Below are 21276 nucleotides of genomic sequence, written 5' to 3'. Positions count from 1 at the left end.
GCAGTCTCCCCCGCCCCTTGGAATTCTGGGTTGATAGCCTAGTGCCTGATGGGGCAAAAATCATTGTCGTGGGTGGTTCTGGGTACAGCCTCACCCCTCCGTGAAAGCAGCAGACAACCATTTCGCGCCTTTTTTCCTGGGTGAACTGTGGAAATGCCATAGCGCAGCAGGCATGGACCCTGCTCAGATCAATACCGAAATCGTGGATGTTGTAAACACCTTGCGCATTCTCATGCAGTCTATGCTGAACCGGGACCTGCAAAGCCAGGCAAGGAGGAGTTGGCGGCTATGGCAGCGCGGCGACGAGAGTGGTGAGGACATGGACATAGAATTATCTCAAACCGCAGGCCCCTGCTCTTTGGAGATCCTGCTGGTAATGGGACAGGTTCTAGCCATTAAATGCCGATTTTGGGCCCGGGAAACAAGCACAGACTGGTGGGACCGCATAATTTTGCAGATGTGGGACGATTCGCAGTGGCTGCGAAACTTTCGCATGCATAAGGGCACTTTCATGGAACTTTGTGACTTGCTTTCCCCTGCCCTGAAACACCAGAATACCAAGATGAGAGCAGCCCTCACAGTTGAGAAGCGAGTGGCAGTAGCCCTCTGGAAGCTTGCAAAGCCAGACAGCTACCGGTCAGTCAGGAATCAATTTGGAGTGGGAAAATCTACTGTGGGGGCTGCTGTGATGCAAGTAGCCAAAGCAATCAGTAAGCTGCTGCTATGAAAGGTTGTGACTCTGGGAAACGTGCGGGTCATAGTGGATGGCTTTGCTGCAATGGGATTCCCTAACTGGGGGGGGGGGGGGGGCGATAGATGGCCCTATCCCTATCTTGGCACCGGAGCACCAGGGCACCCAGTACGTAAACCGCAAGGGGTACTTTTCAATGGTGCTGCAAGCACTGGTGGATCACAAGGGACGTTTCACCAACATCCACATGGAATGGCCAGGAAGAGATCATGATGCTCGTGTCTTCAGAAGCACTGCTCTGTTTAAACTGCTGCAGCAAGGGAATTACTTCCCAGACCAGAAAATAACAGTTGGGGATGTTGAAATGCCTATAGTTATCCTGGGTGACCTAGCCTACCCCTTGATGCCATGGCTCATGAAGCCATACACAGGTAGCCTGGACAGTGGTCAGTAGCTGTTCAACTACAGGCTGAGCAAGTGCAGAATGGTGGTAGAATGTACATTTGGCCATTTAAAGGCGCGCTGGCGCACATTACTCACTCGCTCAGACCTCAGCCAAACCAATGTCCCCTTTGTTATTGCTGCTTGCTGTGTGCTCCACAATCTCTGTGAGAGTAAGGGGGAGACCTTTATGGCGGAGTGGGAGGCTGAGGCAAATCACCTGGCTGCTGATTACATGCAGCCAGACACCAGGGCTATTAGAAGAGCACACCACGAAGCGGTGCGCGTCAGAGAAGCTTTGAAAATGAGTTTCATCATGGGCCAGGGTACGGTGTGACTCCTGTGTTTGTTTCCCCTTCATGAACGCCCCCCCTTTATTGACTCCTTCCCTGTAAGCAACCCACCCTCCCCATTCGATTACAGCTTGTTTAAGGAAATAAAGTCACTATTGTTTAAAAATCATATTTTCATTATTAAAAAGTCATTATAAAAAGAGGGAGAGAACTGACAAGGTATCCCGGGTGTGGTTTGGGAGGAGGATAGGGGGGAAGGAAAAGGCCATTAAAAACATTTCAATGTAATGACAGCCATTTGGTTGGACTGTCCACGGGGGTGGAGTGGGCGAGTGCACGAAGCCTTCCCCCACGCGTTCTTACATGTCTGGGTGAGGAAGATATAGAACATGGTGAGTGGTGGAGGTGGTTACACAGGGGCTGCAGCGGCACTGTGACCCCGCTGCTCTTCCTGAAGCTCCACCAGATGTCGGAGGAGATCAGATTGATCACTCAGCAGCTCCAGTGTTGCATCCCGCCACCGCTGATCTTCCTGCCTACACCTCTGATCTTCCTGCCGCCACCTCTCATCTCGAGCGTCTCTCCTATCCTCACGTTCATCCCTCCTGTCTTCACGTTGGTCCCTCCTGTCCTCACATTCACTGGCATCTTTCCTGTACTTTGCTACCACGTCCTTGCACTCATTCAGATGAGCTCTTTCATTGCGGGTTACTTCCATGATTTCCAAGAACATTTCGTCTCACATCTTCTTTTTCCTCCACCTTATCTGAGCTAGCCTTCGGGATGGAGTAGGGAGGCTTGAAAAATTTGCAGCTGCATGAGGGAGGGGAAAAAAAGGGAGAGAAGTATTTAAAAAGATACATTTTACAGAACAATGGTTATACTCTTTCACAGTGAACAACACTATTCACCTTACATAGCACATGTGATTTCACTACAAGGTTGCATTTTGCCTCTTAATATTGAGTGCCTGCGGCTCTGGTGTTACAGATCTCACAGACGCAGGTCCGGGCATAAGAATTCAGCTTGCATGTGGCCATGGTAAGCCATTGTCTTTCGGCTTCTCCAGCCTTCATATACACAGTGCCCTCTGATGCGTCTTTCCTGTTAACATGCAGCAGCAGAAGCCAACTCCCCCTATCCAATTCTCTAGGATAATTGTTTTACCCCTCCCCCCACCGCATGGCTGGTATCATGGAAGATCACTGCTAATCACCGCCCTTCGCCTCCCCCCCCAGCGTGGCTGATAGCTGGGAAGATTCCTGCTAGCCAAACGTGAAAAAGCTCAGCACTATCCTTCCTCCCCTCCCCCCGCTTGGCTACATGCAAGGAAGGATTTCTTTTAAGCAACAGCCCAATAGGAAAATGGCCATCTCTGTCCCCTTAATTAAATTCCTGAATTTCAACCAGGTTACCATGAACGATATCACTCTGCTGAGGATAACAGAGCGAGATAAAGAACGGATGTTTCTTGAATGCCAGCAATCACCGGGACCATACGCAGCTAGGCTTTGTCATGCAATGATACCCGATTACTTGCTACATGCATGGTATGGTAAAGTGTCCTACCATGGTGGACGGAACAAGGCTGCCTTGCCCAGAAACCTTCTGCAAAGGCTTTTGGAATACCTCCAGGAGCGCTTCATGGAGATGTCCCTGGAGGATTTCCGCTCCATCCCCAGACATGTTAACAAACTTTTCCAGTAAGTTTACTGGTTGTGAATGCATCCCAAGCCCTCATGGCAAATCAATCATTAAAAAAGCTTGCTTTTAAACCACGTTTTATATTTACAAAGGTACACTCACCAGAGGTTGCTTCCATGGCTTCACTGTCCGGGCTAGTGTCTTGGGAGGACTGGGAGGGTAATTCCGTCTGGGTCACAAAAAACTCCTAGCTGTTGGGGCTAACGGAGTGCTGTGTGCTCTTTGCAGGGTCGTTGTCCTCCTCCTCCTCCTCATCTTCCCCCTCCGCAGAATCCTCAGCCATGGTTGAGATTACAACTCCCACCTCGGAATCCACGGACGGGGTAGGGTAGTGGTGGCGGACCCCCCTAGAATTACATGCAGCTCAGCGTAGAAGCAGCATTTTTTTCGGCCCTGACCCGGACCTTCCGTTTGCTTCTTTGGTTTTCTGGTAGGCTTGTCTGAGCTCCTTAACTTTCACTCTGCACTGCACTGAGTCCCTGGTGTGGCCTTTTTCCATCATAGCCTTGGAAATTTTTTCAAATATTTTTTCATTTCATCTTTTGGAACGGAGTTCTCTTAGCACTGAATCCTCTCCCTATATAGCGATCAGATCCAGTACCTCCTGTGCGGTCCATGCTGGAGCTCTTTTTCTATTCTCAGGAGACTGCATTGCTACCTGTGCTGATGAGCTCTGCGTGGTCACCTGTGCTGATCAGAGCTCCACGCTGGGCAAACAGGAAATGCAATTCAAAAGTTCGCAGGGCTTTTCCTGTATACCTGGCCAGTGCATCTGAGTTCAGATTGCTGTCCCGAGCGGTCACAGCGGTGCACTGTGGGATACTGCCCGGAGGCCAATGCCGTCGATTTTGCGGCCACACTAACCCTAATCCGATATGGTAATACTGATTTTAGCGCTACTCCTCTTGTTGGGGAGGAGTACAGAAACCCATTTAAAGAGCCCTTTATATTGATATAAAGGGCCTCATAGTGTGGACGGGTGCAGCGTTAAATCGGTTTAATGCTGCTAAAATCGGTTTAAACTTGTAGTGTAGACCAGGCCTTAGACATTAGGGTAAATTCCGAAGTATAACTTGTGTGTTTTAGCTAGGCAGACTCCACTGTGACTCTTTAAAGTGGTTGTACAGGGCTTTAGCTCATCTCCAATGTGTTGTTTATACTTCACTATTCACAAGTGAATTTTGATTCAATATTTTGGACATAATTCAAATTCAAACTTTATTTGTAGTTAAGTTAATAGTTTTAGGGAAAAACAGAATCCTAAGACTTCATTTTACATACATTGTTTCTTTTTCTGTTACAATAATAAGTGCATGCGCAACTGACTTTCCCAATACTCTTTTATGTAATAATAAAAAGACAAGGAGAACAAGCTTGTTTGAAAGTGAATATTAGTCTGCTGAAGTCTGAAATGTGGAGTGAAATAGAACCCATATCTTCATTCCAAACCATCGCAACATTTGTTGTGATCCTTCCTTATCATCAATTTAAAAATGCTCCTTTTTCGTCAGCTGGGCACCAAAATAACCTGAAACAATGGGACACTTATGATCAGATTCTAGTCAATTTTTTTCTGGATTTACAGATCAGAATCTGGCCCTAAACCAAACTCTTATTCACAGCAGAAGTGTAATTAACTTCAAGAGAAATCAGCTCTGCAGTGCTTAGCTTTTTATTGGTAAAATGCTGCCTGAAAAAGGTGAAGTTTTTGAAACCAAAACCTGTCAGACACTGCCGAGAATAAATATGTAAATGTTTATGCTCTTTGAAATGATGAAGAGTTATGCCTTAATTCAGTCTTCCTGTCATTTTTATTGGTTTTCAGTTGCTGGAGATGCTCCTGTTTGAATATCAAAAGCAGATTTACATTTACTTTGAATATTTACATTATTTCTTTTATTGCCAGACTTTAGCTTTTAGCTTGTCTGTTGTAGTAGGTTCCCCATGGACATTACAAAACATGTAAGACAATATTAATATTGACTGTACTGCAATATATATATATATTATATATCCCAAAGTGACAGATTGCTAAATTAATATTGGACATTTCATTAACATTTTACTGTAAGATTACTATTATTGTGATTTGTGGGGTGCTCTCCTTTTTTCATGATTTTCACTCAATAATAATGAGATAAACTCTGAGGGAGGGTCTACATTAGAAAAACTACCATTTGCTACGAATGAGTTCAGCTGCACATGATTTGAATGCAAGCATAGACCAGGACAAACTACTTTCAGCAGTTTCAGAAAAATGAGGCTCAGATTTGTTTTTGGTTTTAAACAGGGCTGGACTAAAACGTTCAATTAACTTAATTTTCTGTCAGATTTTTTTCATTGGAGTAAATTTTACCAAAAACTGCATCTTTTCTTCAGAAAATTTTTCATTGAAAAACAGAATGCTTTAAAACCAAAATATTTCCACCAAGGACAGACATTTTGATGTGCTGTGCTGCTGTACTGCCTTGTGAATTATAAGTTGCCTCATGGTTCCTATTTTCCTTTATGGGCTGAGTTCCTCAGCAGGACTACATCTCACATGGTCAAGGACTCCAAAGATATTGACTCCTATCTCCAGGAAGAGAAACTGTAGAGCATGGTGGGAGAGGAAGATTGCCCTATAGAAGAGAATGGAAGCATGAGGCATCTGAACTACAACTCCTATGAAGCTTCGCGGCAGCATTTTGAAATCAAAATATTTTCATGTTTGTCCAAAAATTTTCTGTTTTTGAATTTTTGCCAAAAAATCTCCTGTTGCAAACTTAGAAACCCAGCATTTTCAGCTCCAGTTTTAACCATGGTTTTTTGAAAAAGGTAAAGTGCAAAAAATTTGTCCTAGATGACACTTACACTGAAACACCTGCAGCTGCACCTGTTGCTGACACATGCTGTAGATACTCATTCTAGTGCAGAACAGACCTGAGGCTGAAGGCTTTGCCCTGAATAGCAGATAAACTCTGATTTGAAGGCAAAGTTGTTCATTAGTCCAGGATATAGTTATTACTAAGTTAACAGGAAGTACTCCTGAGCTGCTGCTGTCTTACAGCGAGTCTTTAAGTATATATTCACATTTAAAATGAGAAGAGAAAAAAATTTCAGAAAAAATGGACTGTCCAACTACTGAAAGGTGTTTTTTTTTTAAATTGAAAATTCTTTTGTAAAATTTGTTTCCATCTTCTCCCATGTATCTTATTCCACCTCTTCCTCTTTCCTTTCCTCTCACCCCCACCAATACCAACCCGTCTCATCCTACAGGTCGTCATGGTTCCTCTTCCCATAATTTCAATCTATTTTGTTTATACTGTTTCAATCATGAATGGGAGAGACAGGCATCAGTGTTCCCTTTGTAACCAAACTGTAAACATAAATGATGGACAGTTACTGGGACAAGAGCCCTGCTGATCTTGGCTCTGATCCACAACCTGTTGACTTCAGTGGACTTCGGATCAGATCCCTCATAAGGATGGGATTACTGGGTGAGAGAGGAAGGGGAGGAAGATAAGGCCGATTTCATTTGTTTCTATCAGGGTATTTTATCAGTGTTTATCCAATAAACACTGGAAAACACCAGTAATGGTTACTTGTATCTAAGGGCTTGTCTACATGGAGCAAATGCAGACTATGGGATGTGATTTCTAAAGCACACTAATGTGTTGGGCATTAATTGGTCTGTGAAGACCCTGCTGGTGTGCACACACTAGGGAACATAACATTAACATCATGCTGTTTGAAATGGTACTGTTAAAGTGAAAAGGGGAACATTACAAAGAGCTTACTCATTACGCATTACAGCAGTATATATGGTAATGTATGTTAGGAGCTGTGTGAAATCTTGTCTTGGGTTAAAACCCCATTGAAGTTGATAGATGTGAATTCACACTTTAGTTAACATAACTGTAAACATAAGCCCCTCATAAGACAAAATGTTTATGTAAACCCACCCAGGAGCTTCTGGGTTAAGTATTTTGGGTAGAAAACACACAGGCCTGGTCTACACTATAGCATAGATCAACGTAAGGGAGTTTGTCGACCTGACTCTGTGAGTATAATGTACACTAAAATGTAGCTTGCACCAATGTAACTCATCCATTACACTGATTTAATAACTCCACGTCCACAGGAGATGTAGCGATTAAGTGGATGTAGTTAGGCGTTGCTTACATTGGTTGTTGCTGCCTTTCAGAACCATCCACAATGCCCCATAAGTTAAGGCAACATTCACACTTAACAATTTATCAGTCTCCAAACATCTCAACACTAACACACTAGTGCACTGACTGACAACCTTTTATTCCCATTGTTTCCTCATCATAAATCTGTTATCTCAAATCTTTCTAAAGCAACCCATGTAATTGTTTGCTTGTGTAGCAGTAGCTCCTACTATATCCGGTCATGGATCAGGACACCTACAAAAAGATGCCCCAAAGACATACAATCTAAACTATCTATTTCAAAATTTTGCACTTTGCTTCCATCTGTCCTGATTCTGCTCATCAGGTTCCTTTTACTGTTTACTTTTGAAAAATATAACTAGATCTTCACTTTAAACCTATATAATAAAACATGTACACACTTTGTGTAAACTCCCTGACCCTCCCCCAACAGAGTGGGATACAAAACTCTATTTTGCACTTCCTCTGGAATGATGGCCAAAGTATGAAGGGACATATGAATCTTTGGCACATTTGGCATATAAATATCTTGCAACACTAGCTACAACAGTGCCACGCGAATGCCTGTTCTCACTTTCAAGTGACATTGTAATTAAGAAGTGGGCAGCATTATCTCCCGTAAATGTAAACAAACTTGTTTCTCTGAGTGATTGGCTGAACAAGAAATAGGACTGAGTGGACTTGTTGGATCTAACATTTTACATTTTGTTTGAGTGCAGTTATGTAATAAAAACATTTGTAAGTTGCACTTTCATGATCAAGAGATTGCCCTTCTGTAATTGCATGAAGAGAATTGAAAAATAGTATTTCTTTTGTTTATCAGGTTTACAGTTTATATTTATAATAAAAAATAATATAAAGTGAGCATTATACACTTTATATCTGTTGTAATTGAAATTGATATATCTGAAAATGTAGAAAACATCCAAAACATCTAATAAATTTCAATTGGTGTTCTATTGTTTAACAGTGCAATTAATCACAATTAATTTTTTGAGTTAATCGCGTGAGTTAACGGCAATTAATTGACAGCCCTAGTATTTTGTGTTTTTGTAGATGAAATACATACAATACTGTTGTTCTGGCAAAGATGTTAATAGACTGCATGTAATGATTTATTGAAGTATGCAGTGTTGGTCTGAGGGAATTAGAGAGAAGGCGGGTGAGGCCACATCTTATTGGACCAATTTCTGTTGGTGAGAGAGACAAGCTTTCGAGGTTTCTGAAGAAGAGCTCTGTGTAAGCTCTAAAGCTTGTCTCTCTCACCCACAAAGTGGATCCAATAAGGAAGATCACCTCACCTACCTTACGTCTCTAATGATTTATTGAAGTAAGGAGTAACCAAGAAGAGAGCTTGGCCTAAGGGAGCCCATGAGGTTTGGCTACCGCAACAATGCTGTAAGGTTGTTAAGGGCATTGTGTGAATTATACACTCTTTGGACTGCATGGGGACTAGCAGAAGATTCAGCTTCAGAGGTGGTTGTTGTAATCAGACCTCTCTGAGGTTCAGTTGTGTTGCAGAGCAGCTTCACCAAAGAAGGGTTAGTGGGCAAACCTTCTCAAGGAAACCCTTAATTTTGGCAACACAAACTCCATGCCAGTGACAAGGACTTGGCCTAAGGGGTTTCCTGAGTGGAAGGAATAGGGCACAGTTAGCAGAGAGGAACAGACAAAGATCTAAAAGCAAGGGGGCAAAGATCAAAGGTGAGGGAGAGTGGAACTGTTTCTTGGTGGCAACTTTCCTAAAGTTTTTGCAAGTGGGATTGCCTATGTATGACTGCGTGTGCACCTGTGTTGGTGGTAAATAGGGCTTCTGTTCATCTTCTGAGTAAACAAATCGAGCTAGAAGAGACAATGCTGTCACTAGTTTCTCTCCCAATGGGAAACCTTACCCACTGCAAAGCTCCAAAATCTGACTTTTCTTGGTAAAGGGCAACAGTTACAATACTAAAGTGTGGTGGGTTTTTGTTTTTGTTTTTTTTAAGGATCTCAGAAAAGAGTTCCCAGATCTGTGCACAGTTGTTATAATTACATGTGAAAAATCAGGTAAATGTGCACATGAATGGGTCATATCTTGCCAGGTGCAAAGTATTCCCTGCTGGATGATGGGAGTCCTTGATCAGCATAAAAATAAATGGGACCTCAAGGCACTCAACACCCAGATGGTTGTACCCCTAATTATCTTGCTAAATAGGACACCTATCACCATTAGCCAAACAAATTGTCTTTTTTTCAGGTATATTTAAGTGATTTATTTACTCAGGCCATTTCTACTCCTACAAGCTTACTGCAGCAAGGTTTTACCGATACAGCTGTGCCACTGTAAGATCGCTTGTGTAGCCACGTTATGCCACAGGCAAGAGCTCTCCCATTGACATAACACCAGCTCAGTGAGCTGTGATAGTGAGAACGTCTCCCACCGACATAGTGCTCTGCATATGAGCACTTATGCCAGCAAAATTTATGTTGCTCAGAGGAGTGAAAGAAGTTTTGCTGACATAAGTGCTAGTGTAGACCTGGCCTGAGTTATTTCAAGTGCATAGACACTTGCCCTTTGATACATGCAACTTTGTGTGCGCAGGCTTGGGCCTCTGACTTCTGAAAATCTGGCCTGCTATTTAATCTGTAGAGCCTGAAAAGGTGCTAACACGTAGCTCTTCTCACAAGCTCTGGATGTCCCGTGTAGCAGAGTGAAGCAAATCTTATTTTGTGCTGAATTCTAATTTGCAACAGAACCTGTATCTGTAAAGGCAACAACATCTGCTGTCTCTTGCTAAATATAATTCCCATAGAAGAAAATGTATAAATATTCAGTTGAACATAAATCTGAAAGGATCACGTACGAAATCACAGCTGGTCTGATGCCTTCAGGAATAAAAATGTATCTCCATTAGTTTCTGTGAAAATTTTTTAGCTGACATTTTTTAAAAAGTTGCCTTAATATGCAACCATTTGTGTAAATAGTGTTTCAACTGTTGCTGTCGTCAACATTTTTGCATGTCATTTTTATTAAACTATGTGATTGCTGACAGCTTGTTTCTTTAGATAACTCCAGTCGGCTTTTTAACTAAGGCTTATTTGCTTAATAGACACTTTTCTTTTTCTCTTGATTGATTAAACTGTCCTTTTTAACTCCTTCAGTTAGTCACTAGACAGGGCTCAGAGGATGACAAGCTTCTATTTCTCTTGTTTGGTTTTTTTAAACACCTCTCCTTTGAGATAAAGCCGTTTTTTCTCTTTGTTTTTACCACGGTGAGTTTTTTGTCATTCAGGCTAAATATTGGATGAGTCATTTGCTCCCCTGAATGCATCCAAACATGATTCAAGCCAAACATTGAGCCAAAATTGATTTATTCACATTTGTATATTATCAATTTTTGGCATTTGCTGTTCTTGTCTACATTGAACAAATTTAAAAATGAAATCCCGGGAAATGTAAAATTATAGAAGACCATGCAAGAAAGAGATCTTGAAGTCATTGTGGATAGTTCTCTGAAAACATCCATTCAGTGTGCAGCGGCAGCCAAAAAAAGCGAACTGAAAGTTGGAAATCATTAAGAAAGGGATAGATAATAAGACACAAAAGATCATATTGCCTCTATATAAATCCATGGTATGCCCATATCTTGAATACTGCCTGCAGATGTGGTCTCCCCATCTCAAAAAAGATATATTGGAATTGGAAAAGGTTCAGAAAAGGGCAGCAAGAATGATTAGGGGTATGGAACAGCTTCCATATCAGGAGGGATTAATAAAACTGGACTTTTCAGCTTGGAAAAGAGATGACTAACAGAGGATGTGATAGACTGATGACTGATGTGCGAAAAAGTAAATAAGAAATTATTTACTACTTCTCATAACACAAGAACTGGGGTCACCAAATAAAAATAGGCATCAGGTTTAAAACAAACAAAAGGAAGTATTTCTTCACACAGTACACAGTCAGGCTGTGGAACGCTTTGCCAGAGGATGTTGTTGTGAAGGCCAAGACTATAACAAGGTTAAAAAAAGAAGTCGATAAGTTCATGGAGGATAGGTCCATAAATGGCTATTAGCCAGGATGGGTAAGGATGGTGTCCCTACCCTCTGATTGCCAGAAGCTGGGAATGGATGACAGGGGTGGATCACTTGATTACCTGTTCTGTTCATTGCCTCTGAAGTACCTGGTATTGGCCACTGTCAGAAGACAGGATACTGGGCTAGATGGACCTTTGGTCTAACCCAGAATGGCTGTTCTTATGGTTTGTGCTACATTTTGCCAGGGTAACTTTGTCAGTTTGAGTTTCAGTAAACATGCCTAAAGGAGTTTTATTTTTGGAAATGCTATTTTACTACCTGAATCAGTCTTGGGGCTGCTGTGTTTATCATTTGTGAGCCTTCTTCCTGATTGACTGGTATCTTGTTTGCTATGACAAGGTAATTGTTAAAGCAATGGTTCCCAAATTGTGGGTCACAACCCCAAATCAGCAGATGGCAATCCCTTTTGCTCTACAAAATGGCATCCTCCACACACACTGCGACCTCCTACATATGATGCACATGAAGCCATGCTGTGTGGAGGATGCCATTTTGCTTTCCATGCTATCTGGAGTCCCAGCAGCAAATCCTTCATTAAAATGGGGTCGTGCCAGCAAAAAATTAGGAAACCCTGTGCTTGAGGATTCCTGAAGTTCTTTTTATTATTTAGCCAAGATGAGATCTGACAGAATTGAAATGATTACATTTCATGATATTCTCTTTATTACTGAGACCTCAGATTTATTAGTCGTGATGATTTCATGTCACTTGAAGCAACATTCTGCTGTAATCTCACTTTGGTCTGATAAACTGTGCTTCATACAGTGAAGATCATTTGTTTCAGCAGTCCTCCTAGGAACAGATATCATAAAGCAGAAAGAATAGATAAACTTAACCCAGTTAAGAGTGGAAAATTAAATGTTCTGAATGAACAAAAAATGGCAGATCATTCTTAACTTACATTTTTCGGTTGTTTTAGTTATTTGTATATATGATTTACAAAATATTTCATGGCTCCATTATTGGCCCATATAATTAGTGGGTTTTAGTGCTTTATTTTAAATTTCTACAAAAGTATAAATTGAGATGCCATTGGTTCTGCTCTGCAGAGGTCATCATGATTAGACCCAGGGAAATAACTGATTTTTGAGTTCACCGACAGTTCTGAAAAATTGGGGAGGGGAAAAAAATCAGTTTGACCTGAACTGAACCCAAAATTTTTCAGAATTTTGGATGAATTGAAAAAAATTTTTGGTTTAAACACAAAGTTTCATTCAACTTAAAATGTCTGTTTTGATTTTGAGCCTGATTTTTTAAAAAAAGGGAAATTAAATGCACAAAATGGAGACTGTGGGGATACCCCCCTTTATACACACAAGCCCCCAGTGTGTGAGTCTCAGGTTCAAATCTCCTCTTTGGAGCAGGGACTTGACCCTAGATTGCCTTCCCCGTCTCCCCCCAGGTGAGTGCCCTAATCATCACGCTCCGGATTATTTCTAGGGTGAGTTTCTCTGTCTGTCCTATTGAAGCTGTTCCACTTTGTATAAAATACTTGAATAGTCATTGGGCCAGAGAGCCCGAGAATACCACTCTATGCCTAAGCAGCAAAGAGTCCTGTGGCACCTTCTAGACTAACAGACGTATTGAAGCATGAGCTTTCATGGGTGAATACCCACTTTGTCGGATGCATGTGGTGGACCTAGGAGGGGAGTTTTGAACCTGGGTCTCCCATATCACAGGTGAATGCCCTTAATCACTGGGCTATTGGGTGCAAGAGGCACTATAGCCCCACTCCCCTGTCATCATCCTGTTTTGTGAATGGTACCTGAATCATCTAGCATAAAAAATCCAAATGTTTCATTTGAAGTTTGTAACTTTTTTTCATTTCAACCTAGACAATTCGCTGAAATCAATATGAATTCATAAAATGCTTGTTGACCTGAATCTGCATTTACTGGTGAAAAGTTTTGGTAAAAATTTGTGCAGCTGTAGTCGATTCTATTTGAAGTTTAACCATGTGTCTGGGGTAGAGTGCGGCGGGGAAATGGGATGGTATAAAATCTCTCAGTTCTTGATAGCACTTTTGATTGTAGCCATTAGTACTCACATTAATGTTACATGAACTAGGGGTGCTTTTCCAAGTTCACTGTGCAAAGGAATTGCTGAAGATAACAAGTTGTGGTTAATACTAAATCATGCTGATTGCAGCTGCTGTTTCAGTTATATCACAGAAAGATGAAGGAGGGTAGCTAAGACAGGAAATTCTGAGATAGTGGTGACAATACCAGTCCATTATGTTTAGTAGATGTTCATTCTATTCAATATACAAATGCTCTGTATTTTTAATAGTAGCTATAACTTTAGCTGACTCGTACCTTATCATCCTCCTATTGGAGCAACTTACTAGCAATTCTATAGTTAGAATTTAAAGTTGTTTTTTATAGAAACATTTTTTTCATATCACAACACTGGTACAAATGGTTCTTTGGTACAAATGGTTCTTTCTAAATGAAGTTTCTCATGTTTTGGTCTTGATGTGAGATGTAATTTATTTTCTGCCAAGTCTGGCAATATTTTGTTTAGCCACTTTAAAATTATTAGCATGCTAAAACTGACAAATGTTATGTTTGCTGTATTTTTGCTCTTAAATAATTTTTTTCTCAAATTGAGAGAATCTGAAAGCTTGCCTGTCATAGATCTTTATAATATGTCTAAACAGCAACTAGACACTTGCTGCTAGTCTGTGCTAGCTGACTTGGGCTACATGACTGTTTCATTTCTATATAGACTTCTGGGCTTGGGCTGCAGCCTGGGCTCTAGAACCTTGCAGGGGGAGAGAGTCCCCAGAGCTTGGGCTGGGGCAATGAAACCGCGCAAGCCCCATTAGCCCGAGTCAGCCAGCACGGGCCAGCTGTGGGCTTTTCTTTGCCGTGTAGACCTAGGGAGATAGTCAGTTTGCTTTGTTTGAACAAATATTTCTTGTTCAGTGTTACAGAAATTCATTATCCAGTTGATATGTTGAGCATACAAATGAGATCATTTTATAATGTAGCTTTCTTTCTTTCTTGGAAATAGATTGTAATGATACAAAGTTAAACATAAATGTCTATTGAAAGTTTTTGCAGTGACCACTTTAATTTTTTATCCTGATCTTTTGGCAACATATAAAAACATATTGCACTACAGATATTTGGTGGTTAACCTTATTTTGTTGCTGTTCTTGAGTCACTTGAATGTCTGTAAATGCTCCTTCACTACTTACATCAATAGATACAAAACCTGTTTCTTGGCAATTTTATCTATACTGCCCCATTTAAGTCAATGAGAGTTTTGCTATTGACTTCAATGGAGCCAGTGTTTCACCCTTTGTCTCAATGACCAGAGTTTTTGTGATAGACTAATAATAATAATCCCTAATCCTTATATAGTGCATTTCATCAGCAGATCTCAAAATGTTTTACCATGTAGGAAAGCATCAATATCCTCATTTAACAGATGGGAAAACTGAGGCCTGTGGCCATCCTGGGAATAGGCTTCAGCAGTCCATCTTCATACCTACCAGTGCCAGTAAGAAACTCTGTCCACTAGACAACATTGCCCTGATCAAGTGAAAGACCTTTCTAATGACCAGTTGGTGATCACTGACTTAGGGTGAGATTTAATGAATCTGCTCAACAGCCTTAGCTAACAGCCATATGGGTTTTAGCTCCTGCAGTAGAAGCTCATCCACTAAGCTTCAGAGGTCCTAGGTTCAATCCCACTCGCTGATGACCGGGGTCTGTCAGTGTTACACAGGCAACTGTCCTCTTAAGGGCCTGGGACCAGTAGCCCTGTACTGCAGCTTAGAGCAGAGTTCCTCTCTGTGATGGGTTGCCCCCCTTGGGATGCCACCTGATATGCTGAGATACCACTGAGCCCACCTGTTCTGCCAGCCTGGGCACCGTTCTTACCTGTTTTACTGAGCCAGGCTATTAAGCCTCCTCCAGCACACACATAGGCAGGGCCACACACAACTGGAGAATGGCACAGAAATTGTGATCAGCTCTGGGAAGACTCAGCTTAAGGGGTTTGCCTCCAGCTAGGGTGACTAGACAGCAAGTGTGAAAAATTGGGACAGGGCATGGGGGGGTAATAGAAGCCTATATAAGAAAGACTCAGTAATTGGGACTGTCCCTATAAAATCAGGATATCTGGTCACCCTACCTCCAGCACTCTGGTGTCCACCTCCTTGGAGTGCGGATCCAAAGTATATTATTAAATCTGCTCCCTCCCTCAATGTGAAGGAAGGTATGAACAGCCTCTTACACCCTCCCCCCCATTATGAATTGCACAAACTAGGTTATATTTTAAGCAAGATATAAGTATTAACTACAAAATGTAAATTTTAACTGATGGCAAACAGAACAAAGCAGATTACTAAGCAAATAAAACAAAACGCACAAATTAAGCAATTTCTGTAGGGAAACAAGGAAACAAATAGTATTTATCATCCTAGATATTGTTGCAGGCAGATTACAGAAAGTCTTGAAAGGCAGCTGCACTGATCTCCCTCTTGAGACCTCAGGTATTACTCACAAGCTAGGTACCCTTCCAGCTTGGGTTCAATCCTTCTCTTCCCCAGTTCAGTTCTTGCTTCCAGGTCTTTTTCAGTGTCTCTTTGGATGGGGAGGCAGAGGAGAGAACCCTGATGATGTAATTCCCTTGCCTTATGTAGCTCTTGTGTATGGCGGGAACCCCTTGCCTCCCAGTGGAAGAACACTGGTCTTCCAAGAGGTGGGTCCAGTACCAGGTGACTCAGACCTGTGTCTCTGCAGGGCTGTGGCAGCCATTACTCCTAGGCTGTTTGGACTGTCCACAGGAAAATAAAGCTTTTTCACAGTCCATTGTCTTTGCTAATGGGCCATTAGCCCTGTCTGGCTTTTCCATTGTTGTACCTGAAGGCTGGTTGGGGGTGACACCCAAAGTAACACATTTGAAATAGATGTTGTTGTTATTATTAATATTCCTAACTTCAGATACAGAAATGATACAGGACAAATTGGATAATCACATTCAGTAAATCATAGCTTTTCCAATGATATCTTACGTGAGCCATCTTGCATAAAGTATATCTGTTATGTCATATCCATATCATAAGCATATTTTCATAAAGAATATGGAGTGAAATGTCACACCCTCTTTCCCAGCTAATTGAGAGGCACTCTCTGAAGGAGGGCTGCCTTCTTCCACAGAACAGGGAAGATGCTGACAAGAGAAGGAAGCCAAAGCCAGAAAGCTGAGCTCCTGCTAAGATGGGCTAGGAATGGTGGCTTGCTGAGGATAGCAGAGGAGCTCTGTGTGTGGCTGAAGAGCCAGAGCCGAATATGAACTTTTGGGTGGTGGTGGTGGATTTTTTATTTTGAGGACCTTGAGGGCTGTCTTGAACTGTTTCTATTTAACCAACCTCAGGGAGTGAGAAGGACCATGAGGGAGACTGTGAGGAGATATTAAGGGGCCCGGAAAAGGAAAAACAGTCAGGCCACATTTGAGCCTCTGGTGCCCAGTGGTGGGGGATCAGAAGGTGGCTGCCCTAGTATAGAGGAATTGAACTGGATCACCTGCATCCCAAGTGAGGTGCCCTCAATCATTGGGCTCAAAATTTTAAAGGAGGATGTGCTGCTTCCTCTAGTGTTTAGTAAATCTAGCCTGAAAAATCAGAACGGACTATTTTGGAAATGTAAAAAGTTTGTTTGAAAAAGAAAATTTACTTCAACTGACTGTATTCGCCAGAATTGACACACAATTCGCAAGTAGTTTCAGTTAACCCAAAATTATTTTGGCAAATCTATTTTTCCCAAGAATGTTACCCAGCTCTACCTCTCAGTATTCATAACTACAAGGGATAGAGTTAACGTTCTCATTCATTTTCTTGCTTTTGAGGATAAAGCCATCAAAAACTGCATTTTTTGGTGCATTTAATTGATGTAGTATTTGTAGTGTTGCAATGTAGCTTTAACTTTCAACTATGATATTTAACTTTCAACTATGAGCTATAAGGCTATTGAATGGAATACCTACTTTCATATGAAATCCTTAATAAACAATCGAGGGTTTCTGAGAATGACATGATATAACCAAGAAAATAAATGCAGGTTCTCTGTCTGTCTTAAATCATGCTCGCTGCCCTGGTCTGAGAGCACCTTATGGTAGTATCACATCCAAGATGTGTGGCTATCTTTGCTCACCCTTTGCCTCCCCCCCCCCACCCCGTGTTGTATCTTATATATCTGAAGCCAAAAGCAGAAAGTTAGCAATAAAAACATGTAATTAAAACCATGTACAATGTATTCCTGCAGATTCATTTTTGCAAGAGTCTGTCCGTTATTAAGCACAGGGAGAGCATAAGAGTGAGAGAAAAACACAGGTGATTATTTTAACATTACAATTTAATTTCAAGCTTGTTCTGTAGAGCGTAGTGGTGTGATTGACAACACAGGTAATTCAATAGCTGTAATACACTTCACTGTATTAGCATAGTGAATTTCTGCTCTTTTAAAAGGAGTTATTTAAAAGGAGTCACTTCATTAATCCCAATGTAATGATTATGATGTTGCAGTCATGAATATAGCCATTGGATGACATTCATCACCATGATCTTTGTCTTTTTTGGAATTGCAGGTAAGGGCTAAGAGGAAGGGTGAAGTGGACAGGCTAGCTAGCCATGTGATTTTTCACCTATGATAGAAATAATTGAAGGTGTTGCATCCTGAAAAGTAAGGAGACCTGATTCCTTGTGCTTAGAAAATGGGTACATGGCAAAGGAAGGCTTATCTGTGTCTCCTGCTTATTCATTATTGGGTGCTTGATATACCTAACCTCAGCAAATATAAAAGAGAAGTGAAATTGATTTAGTGCTCTGGCTGCCATTTGATTTATCCAAACTATAAAGCAGTCCCACAAGGGACTAATTTATATAACTAGATGAAACAAAATTAAAATAAAGAGTTCTCACATAACCTGTAAAGACCAGGAAAATTAGTATGAGTGCTAAAAGTTTGTTCTTAACTCTCTTGTTCTCCCTTGTGCTCATGTGTTAGAAATCTGCTAAGAGGATCCATAATAGAAAAACATTCCCTCTTAAACATTAGCTTGCTGGCATCTTGTTCTCCTAAAGGGAGGAACTGACAGTCTCCACCACTCACAGGCCTAATGTCTCACTGCCTAGACTAGCCAAAATAGTCATGGATCTAAATCACTGCATATAACTTCTAGAGCTGTGTGAGCAAAGCTGGTTGAAACCTTGGTAGAAAAGATGGATTTGTCCTTTACTGTCAAGAATCTGTCAGCACAGAGGCTAATCATTTTTGAATCTGAGCAAATGTACCTATGAAATAAATGGAAAACTCCTCAAAATGAGTAAAAGTCAAGTCAATATAATCAAATGTAAACAGTTCCTCAGGTCATCTTTACAAAAGTATCTGGGTGCCAGTGCCTACATGCTACAATGATTGGTGTGTTAGAAATGCATATAGAGTAAAAAGGTCATCTTCAGCTATCCCTCAACGTGAGGATGATGTCTGCCAAGGGGGTTCATTGGTGGGTTTTTAAATGGCTGGGGAGCCAAATTCGTGCCCTGCATATTTTCCCACAGAAGTGACAGATGTAATTTTGGAGGAGACATAGTTGTTGGCTGGACTGTTTTGCCCTTTATTTCCTCCTTTATCTCTTCTCTGTCTCATGAGTACGTCTGCCCTCCTCAAAATGAGCTGTGGCTTGGTGTGGTGTGGTGCCACTGTTCAGTTTTGTGCCAAGTCCTCCCAGTTTGTTGGGTTGATGCCTCCCTTTTTAAGGTGTACTTTCAGTACGTCTTTGAAACGCTTTCACTGCTCTCCACGTGCCCTTCTTCCGTGACTTGAGAGAAGAGTACTTGCTTCAGGAGGTGCGTGTCAGGCGCACATACACAGTAGCCAGCCCAGCGGAGTTGGTGTTTCATGAGTTGCGCTTCTATACCGCTGATGTTGGCTACAGAGAGAACGCTGATGTTGATGCGTCGGTCTTGCCAGCTGATTCTGAGAATCCTCCTGAGGCAGTGCTGCTGGAACCACTCCAGCTGCTTGAGATGTCATCTGTAGGTTACCCAGGTCTCACACCCATAGAGAAGGGTGGGGATGATAACTGTCTTGTAAACCAAGATCTTGGTGCCTTTTGCAGATCCCTATCATTGATGACTCGTTTGATTAGTCTTCCAAAGGATGTGCTGGCACAGTGGATCCTGTATTCACTTTCTGTGTCAATGCTGGCTGTTTAGGAGAGGTGGCTGCCAAGGTATGGAAAATGGTCCACATTTTCCAAGAGTTCTCCACTGGTGGTGATTTGTGGAATACAAAGAGTAGTTTGTGCAGGTGAGGGCTGCGCAGGTGAGGGTTGGTAGAGTACCTTGGTTTTCCCAATTGTTGAGACCCAGGCTGTGATAGACCTCTGCAAAAAGGTTTAGGGCGCTTTGCAGGTTGACATCTCTGTGTGCAAGAATAACGCAGTCATCTGCATACTCATCAGTGGTGCCAATCTTCGTGATCTCTTAGTAGACCACTAAAATGATTCTGAACCCAATGAGGATTTTTCCCTTATGGGATTTTCCCCATAAATTTTAATGTATACTCAGCCCACTCTGAGGCTGTAGCTTTGCATGCTAAACACGTTTTTAAAGCACAGTGGAAAAACAGTGGTTTATAATGCAAACATTGATGCAGTTTTAACTATGAATCAGGGCAGATAGTGAAGACAACTTGTCACTTATCTGTAAGACCTCTGCTTCACTTGTTGCAGGAATTGTAAGGTGTGTAAGAGGAATGGCAGGAAGCAGGGGTCCTACAGATAAGTGACAAGTTGTCTTCACTATCTGCCCTTCTTCATCCCCAGAACAGCTCCAGCCTGTGCACTGAATGGCTGGATCCTGTGAGGGGGAAAAAAATAGCATGTGATCATGTAATTAAAGCTTGTATCATAACCCATATGCACAAGGGGACTGAATTAAAGTGGCATAGGCAACTTTAGTTCTGGTATTCCCTAATTTCTGAGTGCTTGTTTTTGCAACCTTAACTTTCTTTTAACATAGTTTTATTTGTGTGTAATTTCTTAGGTTTTTAAAAGATTGGTCACTCAATAACACTCTCCCTGGTCATTCAATATCAGACCTAAAAGTGGCAGTTCTTCACAAAAAAAACTTCAGAAACGGACTCCAACATGAAACTGCAGAACTGGAATTAATTTGCAAACTGGACATCATCAGATTAGGCCTGAATAAAGACTGGGAGTGGTTGGGTCATTATAAAATCTAAACCTAATTTTCCCCATACTCCTTTCCCCCTACTGTTACTCACACCTTCATGTCAGCTGTTTGAAATGGACCACTCTCATTACCAGGGCCATCCAGAGCGCCCTCCTCCCCCCGGGAGGCCCTGCTCATTACCACTACAAAAGGTTTTTTTCTTCCCTTGGTATCCCACTGTTAACTGAATTGTCTCATTAGACTGACCTCACATTTGGTAAGGCAACTCCCATCTTTTCATGTATTTATACTTGCTCCTATATCTTCCACTCCATGCATCTGATGAAGTGGGTTCTAGCACGAAAGCTTATGCCCAAATAAATGTGTTAGTCTCTAAGGTGCCACAAGGACTCCTCATTGTTTTTGCTGATACAGACTAACATGGCTATCACTCTGAAACCTAAAGATTTTGGGCATTTGATTGGAATTCATTTTGGTGGTAAAGGAAGCCCTTTTAAAGGACTTGTCTGCTTTTGCTCATAAACTATGGATTCTTTTATTTAGTGTTATCAGGAATGACTAAAACTGCTTGATGACACTAACGCTAGCAATTATATCGCTGTAAACTAAGTTTGGTAGCCATGTAGTGAGTATGGCTACTGTGAAGCCATATTACTAATGATAGTGAAATACATTTGTTTAGAAGGA

At 41.6% G+C, this 21276-nt stretch overlaps 1 protein-coding gene across 9 annotated transcripts in view; it reads left to right on the top strand.

Annotated features, from left to right (window-relative positions):
• FRMPD4 (FERM and PDZ domain containing 4) overlaps positions 1-21276 on the top strand; it is a 478200-nt gene that overhangs the window by 94563 nt on the left and 362361 nt on the right. The window contains exon 1 of one of the 9 annotated variants that reach the window (XM_050963228.1): positions 3371-3452. The exons of the other annotated variants lie outside the window; for them this stretch is intronic. The gene's annotated coding sequence lies outside the window, so the exon portion shown is untranslated. Of the gene's footprint in view, positions 1-3370; positions 3453-21276 lie in introns of those variants that run through there. 9 annotated transcript variants of the gene reach the window in all.

This window comes from Gopherus flavomarginatus, chromosome 1 (assembly GCF_025201925.1).
Source record: "Gopherus flavomarginatus isolate rGopFla2 chromosome 1, rGopFla2.mat.asm, whole genome shotgun sequence".
Taxonomy (NCBI): domain Eukaryota; kingdom Metazoa; phylum Chordata; order Testudines; family Testudinidae; genus Gopherus; species Gopherus flavomarginatus.
This window is presented reverse-complemented; position numbering and strand designations above follow the sequence as displayed.